General features: G+C 43.2%; 1 protein-coding gene across 2 annotated transcripts in view; it reads right to left on the bottom strand.

Annotated features, from left to right (window-relative positions):
• zmiz1a (zinc finger, MIZ-type containing 1a) overlaps window positions 1–12,676 on the bottom strand; it is a 108,241-nt gene extending 95,565 nt beyond the window's left edge. For both annotated transcript variants that reach the window (XM_059359072.1, XM_059359074.1), the window contains exon 1: window positions 12,587–12,676. The gene's annotated coding sequence lies outside the window, so the exon portion shown is untranslated. The remainder of the gene's footprint in view (window positions 1–12,586) is intronic.
• Window positions 12,677–13,368: the final 692 nt, after the last annotated feature.

The following is a 13,368-nucleotide window of genomic DNA, read 5'->3' as shown; positions in this document are numbered from 1 at the left end:
TTTTTAAACTCTTTTTTTCATGTTTAACTGCAGCTGTTGGTTTTGCATGTTGAGTCACTTGTTAAATTTTCAACAACCATTTTTAAGTTGTTTATAGAGTTTTCCTTTCACTCAACTTGAAAATCAACTTAAGAGGGAGTAAAAACTTATTTAAGACAGTTCCTGTCACCTTTACGCCTTTTTCCATCAAAGTTGCTCCACAATTGTGCAGTATCTTGTTTGCAACCAGAAACCATTTTCAAAACTCTCCGACATCTGAGAGCTGACAGTCGAATGCTGAAAAGCTTTGGGCTGACAAGCTGTGTTGTCAGGAAATCAAATCAGAAAGGCAAGTGAGTAAACATGGATGTAAAAGAGGAGCAGGTGAATTTAGTTGTTTCTTGCTTTACAAGGTTTCTCTCAAATCTCTGATGTTGTAGCATCTTCAAATACACCAGCAGAACAAGTTTTCACTCTCTGCTGTCAACTGCGCTTCTACGTTCAGATAGTATAACTTAAGGGCAACATAATACTGTACACAGTGTGATGGATTAGCTTTCTCAATCAAGTTTCAAGTCCCTGCAAGTTAAGGTTAATTATTTAGTGACATGAGCAGAAACAAATGGCAGCCTAGAAGCCAGGAAATCCATCAGAGAGTGTTAAAAAAATGCTGCATCCTCTTCAGCATTTCCCATTTTCCCATAAACATCCAAGCTGAGCATTTACCAGTCTTGTCACTTGGCATGAACTCACCTGTTTTGAGGAAAAAGCTGCCACTGCAACACCAATAAATGTCAAAACTCTGAGCGGGATCAATACACAGCCATTAATCTCTCAAGAAGGTATGCGAAGTATCAAACTTGGCAGACTCTGTGTATGTCAATCCACAGTTACACTCTGTCTAACACAAGCGAACAGCCGCAATTAACGCCCCTTTTATTCATTCTGTCATTGGTTTTGTCATTAATGGCGCTGCCCCAGGCACAAAGATCCAGTTTAACTGTCAAAATCCTCCTTTCAGATCAACTGCACATCATCGCAGCTGACGAACAGCCTGATAAAACCGACGTTTGGCTCTGCTCTCTGCACCTGTGAGTCTAAGAAAGAGCTTTATCAGGAAGACATGGGACACTGCCAGCCCCGTTTGACTTACACAGTCCAAAAGACAGACGCTCCACAGAGAGACAACAGCTTAATACCCTGGTGTGTGTGCGGCTGTGCGCAATGTGAATGTTAATGAAAGAGATGGGGAAACATAGAGGCGCAGGAAGACCAAAACACAGAGATAGAGCTCTCAGATTGTCTCCGACGATATCTGGACGGGCGGCTGCTACTCTTCATGACCCCGATGCTTCGAGCCACAGATCAGATCAGGGACACAGTGCGACAGATGTCTGCCCTGGCGCTCTGTTCCAGGCATGAGTGCTGCTGGCAAACACACCAAAGTAAGAGGGGGGCAAGCAAAAAGGGAGAGAACAGGGTGAGCACAGAGGAGAAGATAGATGGCATGGAAGAGAGGGAGAGGAATAACGGAAGGAGGGGAGAATTTGCCGTCGGAAATCAAACGTCACAGCACGCAGACGAGATCTACTCTGTCATGTTTCTGTCAGACAGCAACCAGTTTGGTCAGAAAGTGACACTGCAAGTTTAGACATACCTCTAGCTGTCACTCTCTCCCTGCCTCACCCGAGGGACAGACAGGAGACCTCACATGCACTATATCACCATTAGTGCTCTTTTTAAAAACCAGTTCAGCACAGGCAGAGGCACTGAATAATGAACTTCTGCAGAAAAACACACAAGCTCTGTCTGGATCTACAGTAGAAAGGCTGATAAAACTACAGAAGAGACTGTTCAGAAACCACTGATGCTTTTACACAAAACTCAACATATGACCTCTGCACAGTGACTCTCCAGCTCTACTTTTGCTTTGAGGAGCAACACGCAAAAAAGAAGATGAGAAGAGAGAAGAAGAGAGCTAATTATAGCCTCACAGCAGGATGGCCAGAAACAAACTTGATTACCATCATCGTCAAGAAGGCACAAAGGAAACCTGCAGCCTCCCCCCTTCCACCACAATCCAATAGAGAGGCTTTTAGCCTTCGTAATGATTTACAAAGTGACAAGTCAAACAGATTTACTGTGACAGCCTGAAAGGGACCAGCACGAACACCATCACTGCTCACGTGACCAGCAGACCTCCTAGCCCTTCTCCTCTTCCCCTTTCCTCTGCCACCTCCCCTCTCTCGAGCCCCCCACTCCCGCCTGTTCCAGGGGACAGCGAATAATGAGACTGTCTCAATGGAGGCAGGCAACCAGCCTATTCAACCCCCACCCCCCCCACCCTCACTCAACACGAGCCCCCTTCAAACGAGAGGGAAAAGCTCTGCTTTGTGGAAGTTAGTTACTTAAAGCGACAGCCCCCCAGATAAGGATCTGGTCACGGAAAACTTGTGGCACGGAGTAAACGGAGATACCTTTGTACAATTTTAACACCATTACCCAAGGTTTATCAGACTTAATGAGGCATGAATGTGAAGTGAAATTTTGCAGGAAGAGCTGACAACATTTCTGCAGCAGCCTTGGCCCTTCCAGTGGCCATGAAATATTACTAAAAACACTTATTAATTGCAAAGGAGGATCATTAAAAATGGAAAACATTAGGAAGTCATTGCTCCACACTTTTCATTATTACTACTTTTTGAATACAGAAAGTGCTCTTTCTCCTTGTATTTTCCATCCATATTCATAAGAAGGTATCTTTTGTGCACTGAGTGACAGGATCTACATTTGACTTTCATTTCCGCAGCCCTGAAGTATGGAGCAAATTTATGTTTGAGTAGCATCAGTCCCTCCAGGCCTGAGACGCTTTGCCTGGTGCAGTCATCATTTTTTTCCCCTCCTCGCTCCTTTTTCTGGAAGGTGAAAAACACCTTGGCTGTTCCGAGCTTTGAAAACAGAGCCACCCCTAAAACCATCAGAGCTGGCGGCAGAGAGATGTGTGCGGAGAATTCTCAAGGAGCAGAGACCCTCGGGCTACGCAGATTCAGTTTCCCCCTTTCTGGCTTCCAAAAACAAAGGAATTCCAGAGAAAATCAGGGCAGGACCTCACCCCAAGCCACCGCTGCTGCTACCCCCACCTCCCTCCCTCTCCTGCTCTCTCTCACACACACACATTTCATGGCAACATGCACACACGCACAAAAACACAGCAGAGCAAAGGTGATTTCATGCAACCATCAATAAGACACACCTCCTCTCTTGTTATACAATCATGTTGATTTGATTTCAAGGGAGACGTGAGTACAGAGACATGACAAGAAAAGGAGGATGGGGGGGTGTGTGTGTGTGTGTGTATATAAATGTGTGAGGGTCGGCAACATACTGTTTGGCTCCAATTCATATCTCACAGCCATGTCTGTCTGCTGTTGTTGTTATTCCTGCTGCTGCTGCTGTTGACCATCGCTAACTGCCGCAGACTTATCCATTCAGACATTTCTCCATTCAAGCTGCAGCCACACAAGTTGAGCAACAGCCTCAAGACGTTGCAGGTTGGGCTGTGGTATGGCAACCCCCCTCCTCCACCTCCTCCTCCTCCAAATATATGAGTCAGACATGAAACGTGTGATGTCCTCACGTGTATCTTTAACAATGTCAACACATGCCATTCAGCGTCCACTCAGCTCCCATCGGGGGAGCCAAGTAAAGGTTACAGGATGGACCTGAAAGCAATATGGCTGAGATGTGTAATAACCGTATTAGATGCTGCTAATGTATGTAATCGGAAGTAATGGGTAGTTGTTGGGATAGGAGCAGACACAGTGGAGCTCTTAATATGTTGCGTTACCTCGTTCTGCTGGCTGCATTGCTGGAAAATGGACTGAAATTACAAATTTAGGATGTTTTTAATGGAAAAGTTACTCAGATAAAAATGTTCTTTACGTGATTACTTCAAATAAAAGTATTGATTGAGGTATACGTTAATTATAGGTGTGGACTCAGGTCACATGACTTAAACTCAAGTCATACTGTAGTCACAAATTTAATTACTTCAGACTTGATTATACAAAATCAAAAATGACTTGCAACTCAACCTGGACATGAACACCAATGACTCGTGACTTCACTTGGACTTGAGCCTTTTGACTTCAAAATACTGGATTCCTTCCCCCTAAGCCATGCTATGCAATGAAAGTGCAATATTAGTTACGCCGCACCTTTATCATGGAACAATCTGCAAAATGAATTGAAATTGTCTGAGTTGATCACAATTGGTCAATTTAAATCTATTCTAAGAGGATAAAGAAATAATTTCTCTTGGTCAGTGTAACTGCTCCTTAGTTTCTACTGAGGCTCCTTCAATGTTGTTGTGATAGCTGTATTTAATTGTTTATGTTAACTGTGTTTAAATGTTGTAACTTGTCACTTTTTATGCTGCTTTCTAGGCCAGGTCTCTCTTGGAAAAGAGATTTTTTAATCTCAACGAGACTTTTACCTGGTTGAATGAAGGATATATACATATATATATACACATATATATACATTGCACTTGTTTTAATAAAATTGTTTGAAAAAATACATTTAAATCTTTTTAAAGCAATCATTTCTATCATGAATTGTTTAGGACTTAAAACTCCAAGTTTGGGACTTGTTTGTCTTGACTTGAGACTTGAATGCAAAGACTTGGTCCCACCTCTGCTTAAAAATGAAACAAAAGAGTCTACCGCTGTTTACAATAACGTGTAAGTTAGTTTCACATGCTAAAATCTCCTAATTAGCACTAAACACAAAGTACAGCTGCAGCTGATGGGAATGTCATTAGATGTCATTAGTTAGATTTTTTATTTGGTAAAACGTATTGGACTCATTTACATTTTGACCCGATTGTGACGCTTCATGAAAAGTCAGGGAATCACCAAAGGGATTACAAGTTATCCAGAGGGGGGGCTTTAATGTGTGCAGCAAAATTTCATGGAAATCCATCAAACATTTTAGTCAAAACCAAAAAGGTCAACCTCGTGGGGGCACTCGAAGAAAAGTCAAAGGATCATCAAAGTCTTTGGAATTCATCATCTGGGAGCCATGAGTGTCTGTATGTAATTCCATGGCGATCCATCTCACTGTAGATGAGATATAGATGAGTAGTCTGGATTAAAGTGATTCAGCATGATTCAACAAAAAAGCAGGAGCAAGTTTGACATATTTTCTGTACAGACTATCCCTCTTCTTGTCACTGAGACATTAAACAATGTTTCTGGAAGTACAAAAATAAATGGAGCTGTTGAAAGCCACTGTTTCTTCCTGCCCTTACTCAACTCCCATAATTTTCCAAAACACTTTTATACAACATATTTAAGTTAAAGTACCGCTATTTGTTATGATTTGTTTCTATTTGCCGTACAAAATCAAAAGTATCTTTGCTTTATTTCCCCTCTAGTGCACATGTTTGTGAAAAGCAACCCAGCATGCCTTTAAAATCATAAAACACAGGGACTCTTGCTGTTTTGTCAATAATGTTTGCCAGATAATTAAAGAGCCCTGGGAGACAATGATAAACATTGTTTAGAGGCTGATCCCTGGCAAGCTCCAAGCAGTGTATCATTGCTGTCTCCGGAATACACACGATTAGCCTGGTCTCATTACTGATATGATAAACGACGGCTTCCACCATGGCTTTGGTTTGCTGGGAGGACGTACTTGTAACAGAGGGAGATTAGAAAAAGTGGTAAAACACATTGCCCCTGTAATAGACCAGGGATAAATGAGTGAGATGGGCTATCTGCAGCGCGAGTGCAGATAATGTTTGTGATATTTGCAAAGTCAGGTCTGCAGCCAGTTATAGTACTTCCAACCATATATTATAAATTGCAGAGATCACTGTTTAATAAAGCCGACTTCTTTATTTGTTTCACTCCTTATCACAGCCATAACTTCTCCATCCCTCTCTCTCTCTGTGAAGTTAATGCTGCAGCCTGGCCCCGGCCCACCAGCACGTCTCTCTTTACAGTTGGTGTATCCACACAGAGGTTTAAAATATGCCCCTTTATCTGAGCCGCCCAGGCGGGAAAATGAAAGGGATGTCAGTCCTTAGAACCCTGGGAAAGCGCCTGGCTCAACCGCCAGTGTCGAAACCGAGGGGAGGGCACGGAGCGGGCAATCACGCTGCACAAAGTAATAGACTTTTTCTGTCACTGAGCAATGTTGAAAAGAGGTAATAAAACAGTCTTAGTAGGGCAGTGGAGCTCAAGATTATATGCCAATATGATTTGAGGGGCTCTCAATAACAACCACAGCTGGCTTCATTGACAGACTAAAAGCACAACTGAAAAATCAACATCTAGTGAAGTGTACAGCCGTCCCCCTCCTGCCTTAAAGGGAACATATTATGTTGACCATATTGAAGATATTACCATGCTTTCTTCTCAAACTATCCGTGTGAAAATTCCTGTATTCATCTACTCGGAATAGTCCTCACCATCATTGCAGCCGGGGAACAACTGCAGCAGCACTGAAACAGCACCTTCTCTCTATAGTGTAGTTGTGACATCACAACCTTATGGAAGTCCTTACGACTCATTTAAAGGCACAGTTTCTTAATACAGGCTGGTTGCATTTCTCACTTTTGAGACTTCCACAGTATTAATATAGCACCGACACCTGCTTTATTATTACTTATTACTTTACACTGGACCTTTAACACTGAAACCTCATCCACAAAAATACCCTTTTTAATACATTCTGCAAATGCTAATGAAAGATACTATTCAATCTCTGCCACATTTCAGCCTTTGCACTCAATGCATGCTTAAGAATTAGTGTTATGTGAGAGCAGATAGTGCACGACTCCCTCTCCGCCTCATAACTGACATTGCAGGCAAAGAATAAATGCTGTCCCTTTGCATTAGTAAAATCCTAGTTAATTTACTTTGTCAGAAAACAAGGAAGTATGTATCCCTGGAGGCCATGTTGGAGACAATTCGACCGCCTTCAGAGAATCTCTGCCATCACTCTCCATCTCCCACGCAACCTCCACCAGAAAATCAACATCAGCGCACACTCAGAGAGACAACAGTGCCGACTAGACAAGAGACTGTTTATAGCACAAATGATATTATAAACACAGCATGTGGCGTTTTATCTTTAGAAAAAGATTTATTGTGGGCTTTAAGCTGGGACGATTTGTTGCGTGGAGGGTGTGTGAAATGAATTCATGTAATCTGGAATCCTCTTGAAAATGCATTGCAGTTGTTTCAAAACATAACAGGTTTTAACTTATTGACTCAACCCAGCAGGTACAGGTCTTTGCTGGACTGGTTCATCTAATACCTGGCATGAACTCAAGCTGCATGAGAGCGAGAGCGAGACCGAGCTCGAGCGCAGTCCTGAGTGGCTGTCTGGCAAATGAACCCATGTGGGACACTGTGTAAGGTGTGAAGACCTCTTGGAGGAGGCAACAGTCCGCGCTGGCTCGCAGGCATGCTCTGGTATCAGGAGAGACAAGGCAAACACAGCAGATCAGTGCCGAAACCGTAAACCCACTGACCCAGCATGAAGAGGGAGAGGGGACTAATTAGTGACTGTACTTACAACTCAAAAGGAGAGGCAGAGAGACGAGGAGAAAGGAGGGGGGGGGGGAGCACACACAACTCACACACAGAGAGCGCAGTTGGAGGATGAGGACAATGAGTTTGTTTAGCTTAAACAGGATTTACAAGCCAAACAGACACACGCCAACGCCACTCACTCAGACACATACTATCTCTTTTCTTCCCTATCGCTACCCCTTTCTCTCCCCGCCTCAACAACACAGAGCTGAGACAGACTCTGTGAGGATTTCATCAGCGGTAAAAAAAAAAGTGAGGGTAATTGCTTGCGATGGTGAGAAGTCTTGAGTGCAGGCGGCAGCGGTGGGCGAATGGATGGATGGATAGAGGGAACATTTTGTTCCTCCTGTGCGGGCTGCGACTCTCATATTGTTCCTGGTGAGGCCGGGTGTCATTTATGATTCAAGGGCCCCAGCCTCTCGACGGATGGGAACGAGACATGGCCATTGTGACGTCCCCTGCACTCGTTTCTCAAAGAACATCAAATCAAACATGCATGAGGCGGTGACAGGGGTGGGCCGGCAACTTCTCTCTTCACTTTCTCCCCTCTCTGCACTCTGTTTCACTCTCTTGTCTCAGAAAAAAAAGCACTTAGAGGACTGCGTCTCCCTGATGGTGGGAAAGCTCAAGGTTGAAGTGACGGCTCTTCAGAAACAGGAGTTAAGTTGATGTTTTTGCCTGTATTATGCCACTTAACCAGATATATTTCAGCAACGCAACTGACACATAATCATTTCAATGCAAAATCACAGTTAACTAGTTTAACTTCAGTTCAAGTCTTGTGAGAACCAGAATAGGCCTTTTCTAAAAATCTATATTTATTCAAGGAAGGGTTTTGCTGAGTGCAAATGTTCCTTAAAAGCACCGCCCTGTGGGGCGTTCCCGGTGGCACACCTGGTAGAGCGCGTACCACAGAGGCCCAGTCCTCGTAAGCGGGCGGCCCGGGTTCGAATCCGGCTCGGAGCCCTTTCCCGCATGTCTTCCCCTCTGTCTTCCCTTTCACTCTCAATATCTCTCTCTCTCTCAATAAAGCTACAAAATGCCCAAAAAATATCTTTAAAAAAAAAAAAAAGCACCGCCCTGTTTCACACACCTTATAGATGTCCAGCACAGCTACAGTTTTCTACAACTGGTCACCGAACAATGCTGCTCGCTGCTACTTTTCAAATTTCAAAACAACAGGATTTGTGCACTAACATTATCCCAAATATTGGGATCAACCAAAGCATGCATCAGCTGTGTCAGAAGTCATAGATTAACTTTTTCTCCAGTTTTGACCTACATTTTTATCACACGCTTCAGATATTAGTTATTTTTAACTATATTTTTATCCAGTAGTCATCGGGCATCTGTATCATAAATTATTTGAGAAACAAGCTCAGCAAACTAGCAGCAGCTCAATTAGCAGCTCCTCTGCCAACCTACAGAACATCATTGGAAAAACACAGATTTTTAACGCTTAATGGCTTTGTTCAGTGTTTTTACCAATTTAGGTCAGCAGGTCTGTTCTGCAACAACCTCCTGATAGATGAATGCTGAAGAATTCCTAACCTGGAGAAACTGACTGCAATAACGGCATTGCTCAATCTTTTGTTATTGTTTTAATTGAGAGACCCCTAGTGGCAGAAAATTGCACGTTTGAGGTTAAATGCCTTGCTCAAGAACAGAGTTATGCACAATTCCTCTCCAGACTTTCTCAGCCACTTCAGGAGTTTAAAGCAACCAGCCACAGGCTGAACCACAGTGCAAGGTTTGTAGCTTGAAGGACAGTGGTGACAGGCATGTGGCATTGAGGTTTTCTTATCCCAGTGCCTCATGTTGGCTTACTTTTGGCTCTTTGTACCACACTGATGTCATCACAGTCATTCAGCCGGATGAGTTACATCTGCCGGGTGCTTCATTTTCTCTTTATTAGATACACTGCAATTACCAGATTTTAACTTGAAGAGGGCTTAACGGCAGACTTATGGGTAGAATTACAACAAGGTTTAGGAAGTAGTTAAGTGTCTGACACGAGGGCACAACCTCAGCTCAAACTGAGCATTTTAAGTTGTAACTCCCTCTAAGCCCTTATTCTGAAAATTAGTCTTTAAAATGCTCTGAGGCAACACAAGTTTTTCCTTATTAAAAGACCAAAATAGGCACATTGAAAACAAAGGCTCAGTCTAGATGAAAAGTGCTGCCAAGTCGAACCACAAGTGAGACAGAAAGAGAGAGAGAGACAGAAACAAAGGCTGACTTCTGCTCGGAACACGAGTGGGTGGGTTCGGGCTGATGGCGAGACACCAGACTACTAAGAATCCATGTCAAGTGAGCAGGCAAGCAGCAAGTATTTCACAGCACTGCTCAAACTAACATGAACAGCCAGACGAAATGTCAGGCTGTCAAAACATTGATTAGCGTTCGCCAGGTTTTAAGCACTTAGCCGGCTGCAGCTGTGCCGACACACAGTAAACAGCAGCAAAGACGGTGCAACTTGCTAAATTGCTGAGTAACAAAAAGCTAATTACTCAGACACAAGTAATTAGTTGTTTTTGCTGTAGATACTTCTAATCAGTATTAGCTTGGTGCTTCACGAGTGCAAAGATAGGGAGTAAGGTGCAGCCACTCACTACTGCACTGCTTTCTGTGAATAATCATCCGGAGAGTTTGGAGAATAGCTGCAGGTGTTTGAAACTGACACTTGGGTTTGTGATATAACTTGTTGATTTATTAAAAATGATTGAATGATTGTTGTGAACTAACACAAATATCCAATATTTTACAGCCATGCTGGCCAATACTGAGATTTTTCTCCCCATTCTGTTTCCTTGTTTGGTTTAAGGAACAAACATACTGTTGCATATAAACATGCATCTTCTTCCTCATGTTTAGCTGCAGCCCTGACAGTGCATGTGTTATCTTTCTGTATTTGTTTACAAATGCACTATTTTCCCAGCATCATCCGGCATCATTTCCTTCACATTATGTCCAGACAATCCAGTCTCAGTGAGCATACTTGCACATGCACCCAGCACTTTCTTAAACAGTCCCAATTTGATTTCAAAGTGAGTCTACTGGAGCCTTTAGTCTGTTTAGTGAATCAGACACTCTTCTGTCTTGTCTCACAGCCTGGCTGGCTGGCTGGTTGCAGAGAGGCCCCAGGAGGGACAACAGAAGGAAAGAAAACTCACACACACACACACACGCACACAAACACACACACTTCCAAGTTTCAAACAGTTGCAGATGGCTTTAATTCCTTGCCCTCTTTCTTTCACAATTTATCAGGTAACCCACTCTGAACAAGCGTGCCTCCTTTTCATGCTTTACTGAGATGACTTAACGCTGCTTCGCTTTGTCAGAAGAAAAAAAAACAGCACTAATTAATGTGGTGCGGCTGACAAGTGTTGCTGCTGAAACAATTTCATTACATCACCAATTTAAATTACCAAGGAGGGAGACACTGGAGGGTGCACCCATCTAAAAGCCTATTTACATGCTCTCTTAGACCGACATACAGGGAGTGGACACTATAACATCAACACCTGCAATCCAATGCAATACTCCTGCAATAAATACTGACTGTGTTAAGCCTATATGGATTCATTTTTAGGTGAAAATGTGTCAGATTTCACAGGAAACAAAGCATTTAGGTGCTACCGATAACTGGTTTACTGCAGGTGGTGACAGAATATCTGTTGTTATCTTACCTGCATTATGATAACAGGATAGCACAGTCAGTAAGATATCTCTGGTTATAGATAAGCTACACAACTCTATAACAACAGAAATTAGCCTATTTGCTGCTAATCACTGTCCTTTTAACTTCAGCACCTTACTAAAAATGTTTTTTTTATCCCCTCCCAAAGTTTAGCTGTCCTGTAGCAGGGTGCACAGAAATGAAAGAGCGGCAATCTCCTCCTCCTCCTGTTGGGAGCCCCCTCTCTGCTGCGCTCTGCCCCGGCTGGCCTCACATCCAGATGGGAGGAATTTTTACGGGGAGGGTCCACCAAACTTGAGTCTGAAGCCTGCGCTGAGTCAAGCTGCTCATCCACACTCCCCTGCAGAAGGTGCTTAAAAATGTGGTACTGCTGGTGTTGATCAGGGATTTAGACAGTTTCACGTCAAGGAAAGCATGTGTAATGTGTATCAAAATATTAGGAGTGGGTGTGCAGTGAACGTTGCAGTGCATGCAAATTAATGGAAAGAGTGGACACTGGTATTGCACTCCCACCTGAGCATTGTCTAATAGTGCATTAAATTCACTCTGAACCATTTCTCAGCTCACTAGAGAGCCCACTTGAGACCCACTAAGGGTCCCTGAGGGTCCAAATGACCTCACATTGGCACATTGGGAGCCACTGATCTTTGAATGAGAGGATCCAATCAACACAATCACTGTTATCAGTGCAGGTCAAGGTGGCAAATGTTGCATTACATGGTGTTGTTTAACAGAACATAGCAGAGTAACATGTGGACATGCCTGCTAATTGCATTACAACAGGTAGCCGATAATAGCCTTGAAGGGAGTCAACAAGCCCAGGCACACTATTGACTGTTAGCTAAGTGACATACATTCTCAGTTTAGCATCAACCGAGTCATCAGCTGATCCAGCGAGACGAGACATTCACCCACACAAACACACACACACACCTGCAATCAGTAGCACATTCCGATCTAATGTCTTTACAAAATGCATGCACCTATCATGGAATAATCCTGCAGACACACTGGCTGTTTCGCTCCAGCGCAACTCGTCTACACAAGGCAGAAACATGCAATATGCAGCCAGCACAAGCCTGGATGTTACGCCGCGTAAAGGCTCTCTGTTATCGCTCACGCAACCAGAAATCTGCCCCCTTTGACACGAGTTCACCAGCCGCTGTTAAAGGTTTCTAGGAGGTCACCCTATTGTTAGCAGGTAGTATCTGTCCAGCGGGAGGCAAATCCCATCTTGAGCAAACCCCGCACACGTTCAAACCTCGCTTTGCAACAAAAAATAACCAGGCGCGAAACTTACTTTCAGCTCGGACCTCAGTGGCAAAATCCGCGTATTGTTTCTCCAAACCTCGTGTTTACGGTGCTCCTCTCTCTCGCTCTCTCCACTTCACAAAGACGACGTGAGAGCCCCGGAGACGGTGTGAGTGACTGACTGAATCAACTACCGTAGAGCACGGCAAGTTGAAGTGTCAGATTACACTGGCTATTCAGTTACCAGAGAGAGCCGTGCTCGGCGGTGGGAAGGAAAATGCGACCTAGATTCCCGCGGAAGGACACCGAGTGTAAAGGTGTAAGTACACGCTAATGGGCTGCTAACAGCACGTTTCACACTGGAGCGGACTGCAGCTCACAGCTCCAGCTATTGTCTGCTTCTGGATCATTACAGCCGTGTTGCTTCAATACCGCCTTGTATAATCAAAGCAGTACTTATTAGTTCATTTAATAATTGTTTATTGTATTAAGGATTGTATAGGTTTTAAAATGATTAGTTATAAATAAAGTTAAACAAACTTAAAATATAAATAAATGCCTCGAGTACACATCCAGCCTATGTATAACCATAACACCAAATAAATAATATAGACATGTAACAAAAACGCGTTAATTATACCAGAAAATAGTAAATAAATAAATAAGCTGCTCATCGCAATTATCCAGAGCCCCAAATTTTGTTTTAAAATGTCTCCAAAACCCAACTATTCAATTTAATACCATATTAGGCAACAAAAAAGCACAAAATCTTCACATTTAAGAAGCTGAACACTTCATCATATAAACAATCGATTATGAAAATTGTCTGTT

Source organism: Centropristis striata, chromosome 20, assembly GCF_030273125.1.
Source record: "Centropristis striata isolate RG_2023a ecotype Rhode Island chromosome 20, C.striata_1.0, whole genome shotgun sequence".
NCBI classification, from domain to species: Eukaryota; Metazoa; Chordata; class Actinopteri; order Perciformes; family Serranidae; genus Centropristis; species Centropristis striata.
This window is presented reverse-complemented; position numbering and strand designations above follow the sequence as displayed.